A 9,251-nucleotide genomic window follows, 5' to 3' on the forward strand; every position below is an offset into this window, starting at 1 on the left:
CTTCGTCGTCGTTCAAAACGCAATCTTGAAACAATTAAAATGCAGACTCCAATCTCGACGGAAATTATTTGATCTGAAGATGTAACTGAGACAAAACTGAGTGCGGCAACAGTCAAGAACCATACATCTCTGCAGTAAATGATAGCAGAAGCTCCATCTCTCTCTGTCTCTGCTATAAAGAACAACCCCGCTTATTTTTGTTCTTCTTTCCTGTTAGGGCAACAAAAAACAATGACTAATATTGTTTTTGGAATATTCCGTGTAGCCTTAACAGACTGTTGGGGCAAGTGCTGTTTGCAAGCACCGATGAAGGCCGGCACGCCACACGAGGGGGTGGGTGACCAGCACCACGACGCCCTGCGATGTTTACACACCGCACCAGTTACTCATTTTAGGCTGTGTCGACCTAGGGGAGGCCCAGGACCAGTTCAGATAATCGTCGCCGCTGTTGGCCGTGGGCATGAATTCAACTCGGGTCGCCAACTCAGCAGCACAGCGCGCTCACCGCTATACGACCACTCCCCACACAAACACATTCCAAGGCAAGTTGATGCACAGCAGTTTTTCGTAATTATCCTGCTCAGTATTCACTCCAAGCAGATACCAGGCCCTGAAGCCATCCTCAGATGCTACTACTCAATAATTGTGTTGCTAGATTTTCGATTGTTTTAGCTCCCCTATGGAGCATATTTTGTCGACCCAGCTGCAATTAATTTAGAGAGAGGAAGTTATGCAGATTTGTATCATCATGAGACCTCCTTTGCCAGTAGCAAAATTTAATAATAGTTTTTGCTTCCCATTTTTTCTGGCAACAAAACTGAAACCTTTTTACGAGGTATCATGTCTGCATTAACCATAATACCTGCGGTCAGAATGCAAACAAAAAACACACTCTGATAATGTATGTATTGTCCTTGAAATTGATTGGTCCACACCAGAGACAGCTTTCCTTAGAGCCTAGTCTCATATTGTGTTCGACCAGATGACGCCAAAAGGTGCACAACTCAAAGACAACGCACTATCAGAGTAATGAGGGTTCGGGGTAAGCATTTACATCATGCCAGAAAAAAGGAGGAAAAAACTATATTTATATTTTGCTACTGGCAAAGGAGGCCAAATTATGTACTTTTTAGGAGCTGGCAAGATTCACCAATACGCATAGCACGATGAAAACCGTGATTTTAAATGTCAGGGGTTGGGATTGGCCAATTATCTCTTCCGTGCAGAACTGGCAGCATGAATGATATGGAAACAAAACTATAATAACAATTGTGATGTGGAACACCAAACAGGCAGTGTGTCTCTAATAAAATAAACAAAGTAATTACCGTACTTTGACAATTTAGTTCATCAGCTAATCATTTCTAGAGAAATGGATGACTAATTGTTATTTATAACATTACAAGAAATGTAAACAGGAGTTAAGTGAGTCAGCTGGGTTTAAGACACAATAAACAAGAAAAGAACGGGTAATGCCATGAAATGCAGGCTGGATACGCAAGGAACAATCTTCTCTGGCCAAGTCCCCATGCAACAATGGTCACTCCGTAGCAACAGTTTGAGACACTGAGAACCACGTGTTGGTTGAAAGCCACATAGGCATGAAAGAGCAGCACTTATCTGCCAACACATAATAGAGGTTGGGAGCCGTCCATAAATGACGTCACGCACCTGGGGGGGGGGGGTTTCAGACATCTGTGACGATGTGTGACGAGGGGGTGGGGGGGTTTGAGAAATGTGAAGCCACATCAAAATGCGCAACTTTAAATAAATATAGACAACACGTTCTCCTTAATTAAATAGACTTTTTGATAAATGTTTTCTCCTACAACATCAAAGTGCAGCGGCACATTAAATACGCACTACAATGACAATAGTTTAAAGCGATTTGAAGCATGTTTTATTTTTTTGGGGGGGGGCAGAGCTTTGTGACGTTATATTTGAGGGGGAGGGTCTGACTTTTTGTGACGCCGTGTGACGAGGGGGGGGGGTCAAAAATCGTTCAAAATCGCGTGACGTCATTTATGGACGGCCCCTTGGTGGGCTACATCAGTGTCTCTCAACTCCAGTCCTCGAGAAGACACCCCCAAAGTCCACGCTTGTCATGATTTGCATAATTTTAATGGGCCAATGCATGATCCGATGACTCAATCACCAGAAATGCATCCGATGTTGTCATATCTCGGTAGCTAAGCAGGGTTGAACCTAAATCGTGCTTGGATGTGGGACCACCGTGCATAACAGGTGTTATATGCTGTGAAGCAATATGATGGGCAGCAGAGGGCACTGCAGCGAAACTCATTATTGTACTGTACTTATATGTACCCACAACTATACTGCCCAACTTCAGCAATTCGAACCGAGCAGAGTCTTAAAGTATGTTTAAAAAACAACCCTAACAGCGTGCACGAATATGGTGAGCACCTCATCCAACAGTGTATTGCGAAAAATGCCTGCACATTTACACACTGCATGCAATTGATAGTTGGTAATCACCGAACACCATACCAATTGTCAGGTCTGGAGTAGAGAAACGCTGTTATTGTTATCAACGTTTTTATAAGGTGCACCAGACGCAACAGAGCGCCAAAACATATCTAGCTAATTTAACATATCATAGGAAATAAGTCAATTTTTTTTTATTAACGGGAGAATCTCAGCGGTCAGGTGCAGTTCTGACAGAGCGTTCCAAATCTGAGGGCCAACGACAGAACAATGCTGAGCTCCGAAACGTGTTTTTTTTTCCAACAGCGTGGCTGACAGAGGAGCATGGTCATACGTGAGAACCTCGAACTCCTAGAAAGATTTTAGAGCTGCAGTTTATCGGTCAAATAGTGAGGCGATTGCTGAAAGAGTGATTCGTGAATTGAGCACAGTACTGTCATTTTAATCGTGCAACCACGGAGCTAAATTGGAATCCAGTGTGGCAGATCCAATACATCTTCTTGGTTATTTCGGTAAAGTCACGTAGAATGGAAATAATAAATAATAAAAATAAAACATAATAAAATAATTCTCACGACGTTTCGGCCACAACGCAAGCAGCCGTCCTCAGGTGAAGAACAGGTCTGTCGGGAAGACAGAGTCTGAATAAAACACCCCAGGCTTGGAGCGTATATTTAAGCTGGGTTGGATCCAATACAGTTTGGAAGATTGGGTGCTGGTGAGAACGACCAGTCAATAGTCGCACAGAGGCGTTCTGAATGCCCTGGAGTTGTCCAACTCGACACGGTGGAAGATCCACGTACACGGCATTGCCATAGTCGAGATATTATAAGGACATTCAGCACCGTAACACGATCTCTGTCAGAGAGGGATGGTATGATCGTTTTGATTGTTCGTAAATGAAACACACAGGTTTTTTAGTACTTGTTTTATCGAGGGCAGAAACAATAGTGAATTATCGAGCACTTAGCCAAGACTCTTAGTTTTGTTTACCAGTCGGGGTGCCATTACATCAACAGTTAAAGACGCTGCCATGAGCCTCATGTCAGCAAGTTTAGACTTCTGCTCAACCAGCAAATATAACAGTTTTGTCGGAATTGAGTTTCAGTCAGTTGTCAGACATCCAGCTGCCAATATCTAACCGAGAAGCGGACAATGTAGTAAAGTCCTGCTTGACCCGGATCTGGTGAAAATAAAGACCATGTGCTCTGATCAGATCTCTCAGGAGCTTAATGTAAATGTTGAACAGTAGGGCTGATAATACTGATCCCTGCGGGGTTTATCATTCAGCTGGGGAATTATTGCTATATATGATGTTTGACAATGCTTTGCGAGAATGTATACATTTGCTAAATATCTACTGCATATGCAATAAGCATAAACATCTGTACTATCCTGAATCGCCCTTATTTCTCATTACCATGTATTCTGCACCACAAGAACAGCAGTGACAGCTCAATAAATGTATTCTCTCTTTCCCTCTTGCATGAGCCAAAACACATGGGCACATTCAGACATTGTTGATGCTGGCACCTTAATCCAGCTTATTGTTCGACATCTGCCAAGCCAGCTCCTTAGTACGGCATATGGTTCATAAACATTGTTTGCAAAAAAAAATATGGAACAGAAACCGATTTTGCACAAAGATGCATGGGGAGATGCTTGCTTGGATCCCAATGAGAGATCGAACGAGGAAAACATTAATTCGAGAAAAATAGGGGGCTTGGGCAGACGACTTCGCAATAAGGGATGACGGCCTTCGGCCAATGATCAAGAATAATGACAGTGGCAGCCGAGGTATGAAACATGTCTGAGAGGACGCACACCGAGGAGATGGAGCGATGAGATCAGCTCGTGGAGCAATGAGATCCGCTCGTAATTCGTTGCATTGCGGGATCATAAGAGATGCTGATGGTGGTGGATTCCTTCGTCCAGAATCTATTTGCACAAGTATGTTTATCAATAAATTTAGGAATTATTGCAGTTACATTTTTTATGACAGCTTCAGCCCTGTTATGGTTCCTTCTGTGTTTTATTTGTTTTCATTCGCTTAAATATACAAACTGACACGTACTGCAAAACGTGACCATTAATCGACCAAATTATTAAATACTCCAAGCTGTGTACATTGGCATTCAATGCAATAACAACAATGTTCTGTTCTTTGTCACTATACTGCTCGATGAAGGCCTTCCCACTCTGTGTTGGTCACAAGGGTTTTTAACCATACTTCACCATGCCGGTCAGTTTGGATTGGCCATGACGGGTTCTGATATTGCGCACTTTTGATGTCAGCCAGGGTCAGGAATTGAAACTCAGGACACCAGATTCATAGCACATTCTGTTAACCACTAAGCCACCACTTCCTCCAACAGCGCAATATCGTACCATAATTTAGCAATGAACAAATTTAACAAATAAAAACCCTACTAGAACGATAAGTTATCTTCAAAACAACATTCTGAAAAGTATATATATAAACAACTTTAAGCCGTGCTCAACCGACCAATAGATGAATGTCAGACATGGGGTTTTTAAATCCTTTATATTAAGTTCACTTGCTTGCGCGCTTATGACCGTGCAAATCTTTCGGTCGTTTTTTAACCCACTTCCCGTGATCCAATCGAGCTGACATTTTCCACACAGACTCGTTGTGCGTGACAATTAATTTTCGTGAAAAATGTTTTCCAAAATTTTACACTTTTTAGGAAAATAAAAATTATATTTAATTACCAATTGCTTAATGGTGGCAGGCAATCATCTGACCCATAGGTGGCAGCCATCTCAAGCCAGAGGACGAGAGGACTCTAGCCGCCACGCATATAAAGGATTTATAGTGAAAAACTGTGTTTTTACGGGTTAATTTTTTTCAACCATAACTCACTACGTTGCAGGTTGGTGAACTAATGTTAGCCATGGTTGGGAATTGAACTCGGGATTACTAGTTTACAGTGCAGCGTACAGCAATTCTAAAAAAGTAGGCCTCCATATTTTGATTTTGGGGGTTACATAACCGTGGCCGTCCTATGCAATAAATTCAACTCTGCAGGGAGTGTTTCTTATTGTCTGGATTAATAGCGCAGCTGCCAATCAATTCCAAATGAGATTCCACTCACAATAGACCCCTACGTAAACTGCCATTCAAATTGGCAGTTACCAAATCCAATTTTAACCACAAAGGCAATATAAACAGGTCAAGTGTCAAAATTCTTCATAAACTAAGGGCTAACCAATGTGTTTTCTTGCCTTGTCTTGGAGCCAGGCAGACGTAGAGTTAAAATGCACACCAGAAGGGCAATTCTAAAATCCCCATCCTGAAATTGCTTGGGACTAAAGGCGGGGTAGTGGACACACCCGACATCAAAAAGGCTACGACAACGTAACCATTCGAATAAATATAGTTTGCTTTCGTTAAACCGCTGCCACTCACTATTACGTAAAATTATACAGATTGTGAAACCTATCCCCGAAATTACACCTACTGTTTATTAAAATATATTTGCCAGTATCAAAGTATGAACAAATATTCTTTGGGTCTTTCGGTAAAGTCATGTAGATAGAAAGAAAAAAAATCATAGAGACAAAAGTAACAACTAACATCGGAAGGTGGTAGGCTGGGGACATCACAGCCCATTATGGCTTAAACTGGTTAATAACGTCCTTCCAATGATTGCTCAGTTTGTACCCATCTTCTCGGTTGAAATTGTGTCTGTGTTTATATATCTGGATGGCTTCATGAACGTATCTTTGCTGATAGCCAGTGGGTTTGCAGAGTACCTTCGTCTTGGAAAAATATATTTCGTATGTGCCCACAGCATTAAAACAATGATCAGCCACGGCTGATGTATTGGTCCTACCGTGTTTCAGATCTGCCTTATGTTCACAAACACGGTCCGAGACATGTCGCTTAGTTTCCCCAATGTAACTACTGCCGCAGACACAACTTAGTTTGTAGACGCCGGGGTATTGCATGTCAAGGATCACATCTTTCACAGATGGGATCAGATCACGAATTTTACGTACTGTGTTGAATCGAACCTGGATCTTGTGCTTGCTCATGATTTTGGAAATCTCTTTGGTGACCCCTGCTATGTATGGCAAGGTGATGGTTTTGATTGGGTCCTCAGATGGTTCTTTCCCAACGGTTGGGGTGATAGCTTTACGGAGTGTGTAGTCCGAAAATCCATTCATCTTGAGGTCTTGGTGTACATGTTCCAGTTCACTGGCTAGGTGATGATGGTCGGAAATACATCGAGCTCTATGGTGTAGAGTTTTAATGAGGGAATTCTTCTGGGATGGATGGTGGTGGGAGTCAGGTTTAGGTAGGCATCCATATGGGTGGCTTTCTGTAGACAGAGTTTCCCATTGAGCCATCTGGTCTCTTTTCGATAAAAAAATCCAAGAATGGTAACTTGCCATCCTTTTCCACCTCCATGGTGAATTTGATGGCTGGGTGTATGGAATTGATGTGGTTGAAGAATTGGCCCAGAGCTGGTAGGTCATGTGGCCAGATGACGAACGTGTCATCTACGTACCTCTTCCACAAGGAAGGACGTAGGGTGGATGCCTGGATGACATCTGTCTCAAAATTTTTCATGAAAAACATTGGCTACAACCTGAGATAAGGACGAACCCATTGGGGTACCTTTAACTTGTTTGTAGAATGTTCCATTCCAGGTGAAATAAGTGTTGGTGAGGCAGTGTCTAACCAGGGCCGGTACATCAGCATTCAGTCCTTGTTGGACCAAATCTTCAATTATTGCAATGGTGTCAGGCACAGGAATTTTCGAAAACAAAGATACTACATCGAAACTGACAAGCAGTTCACCTGGAGATAGTGAGATGTCCTTAATTAAAGATACCAAGTGAGCTGAGTTAAGTACAGCTGAGGTGGTCTTACCAGTGAATGGTTGTAAGGTCTCAGATAGAAATCGGGCCAGTTTGTAGGTGGGTGAGTTAATGGTGGAGACGATAGGATGAAGTGGTGTACCTTCTTTATGGAATTTTGGTAAGTCATAAAATCTGGGTGGACTAGCAGCAGAGGGTTTTAAGGTAAGCCACTTGGTTGGTTCGATTAAAGATGTTGAATCAGTGATTATATTGCTGGTTTTCGTAACAAGGCGGTTGGTGGGATCTCTATTGATTTTGGTATAGTTACCATCATTAATTAGGTCGGCTGAGAGGATGACGATGTCATCTCTCTTTGAGAAAGCTCAAATCTTGACTTAGGGGCCGTCCATAAATGACGTCATGCGATTTTTGACGATTTTTGACGATTTTTGACACCCCCCCCCCCCCTTCGTCACACGGCGTCACAAAAAGTCAGACCCCCCCCCCCCTCAAATATGACGTCACAAAGCTCTGCTCCCCCCCCCCCCCCAAAAAAACATGCTTCAAATCGCTTTAAACTATTGTCAATGTAGTGCGTATTTAATGTGCCGCTGCACTCTGTGGTAAGAGAAAACATTTATTAGAAAGTCTATTTAATTAAGTAGAACGTGTTGTCTATATTTATTGAAAGCTGCGCATTTTGATGTGACGTCACATTTCTCAAACCAACCCCCCCACCTTCGTCACACATCGTCACAAATGTCTGACCCCCCCCCCCTCCCCAGGTGCGTGACGTCATTTATGGACGCGTCCTTATACATGCACATTATATTGGTAGGAACCCACTGGTTCCACCAGCCCACAGGGGATTATTGTGTCCGTCCGTCGTGCAGGGAGGGGCTGGGTGGAGAGGGGAGGGGCTGGGTGGGGAGGGTGGGGAGGGGCTGGGTGGGGAGGGTGGGGCTGGGTGGGGAGGGGCTGGGTGGGAGGGGTGAGGCTGAGTGGGGAGGGGCTGGTCACCCCGTGGTGCCCTTATAAAACTCAACGTTTAACCTACTCACGCCGGCTTGTGCCTGCCCTCACAGTCGGGCATATTTGCGGAATACACCACGCCGCCGTTGACCCTGGTCATTGACCGAGCAACCCAACGTTCCTACCAGCTCCCTCCGCAGGAATGTGTTGTATGTCCACTACCTATGACCAACCTACTGCAATGCCCTTTGGCGCGTGGTTTATATTTTTGTGTGTGGCTAAAGCCAACGCGTTAAACAGACAGACATCGTCGTCGTCTAGATTTGAAGCTTTCGTGACTGCAAGGATTCATACTCTTAGGTTTTTTCGGTAAAGTCACGTAGGTAAAAATAAATAAAATAAAAAATGATATTTTATTTGAATATTTAATTTCTATTATTTCCATTATTTATTGTTATTTTTATATGATTTATTGTTATCATTAGTTTGTATTTTTAAATCCTTTATATTAAGTTCGCATACTTGCTTGCTTGCGTGATTGCGTTCTTGCTTGCTTGCTTACGACCGTGCAAATCTTTCGGTCGTTTTTTAACCCACTTCCCGTGATCCAATCGAGCTGACATTTTGCACACAGACTCGTTGTGCGAGACAATTAATGTTCGTGAAAAAAAATTTCCTAAATTTTACACTGTTTAGGGAAAACAAATTAAATATTTAATTACCAATTGCTTAATGGTGGCAGGCAATCATCTGACCCATAGGTGGCAGCCATCTCAAGCCAGAGGACGAGAGGACTCTAGCCGCCACGCATATAAAGGATTTATAGTGAAAAACTTTGTTTTTACGGGTTATACTTATTTATTGTTATTATTAATTTTTATTATTTATTTTTACCTACGTGACTTTACCGAACAAGCCTAAGAGTATCATCATCGTCGTCGTCGCCACCGTTGGGGCCTCTTCTCACCACGTGCGCTTCCATCGGCCCCCCCCCCGGTGACCCC

The sequence above is a fragment of the Lethenteron reissneri genome, chromosome 27, assembly GCF_015708825.2.
Source record: "Lethenteron reissneri isolate LAM-NWPU_2019-01 chromosome 27, ASM1570882v1, whole genome shotgun sequence".
NCBI lineage: Eukaryota > Metazoa > Chordata > Hyperoartia > Petromyzontiformes > Petromyzontidae > Lethenteron > Lethenteron reissneri.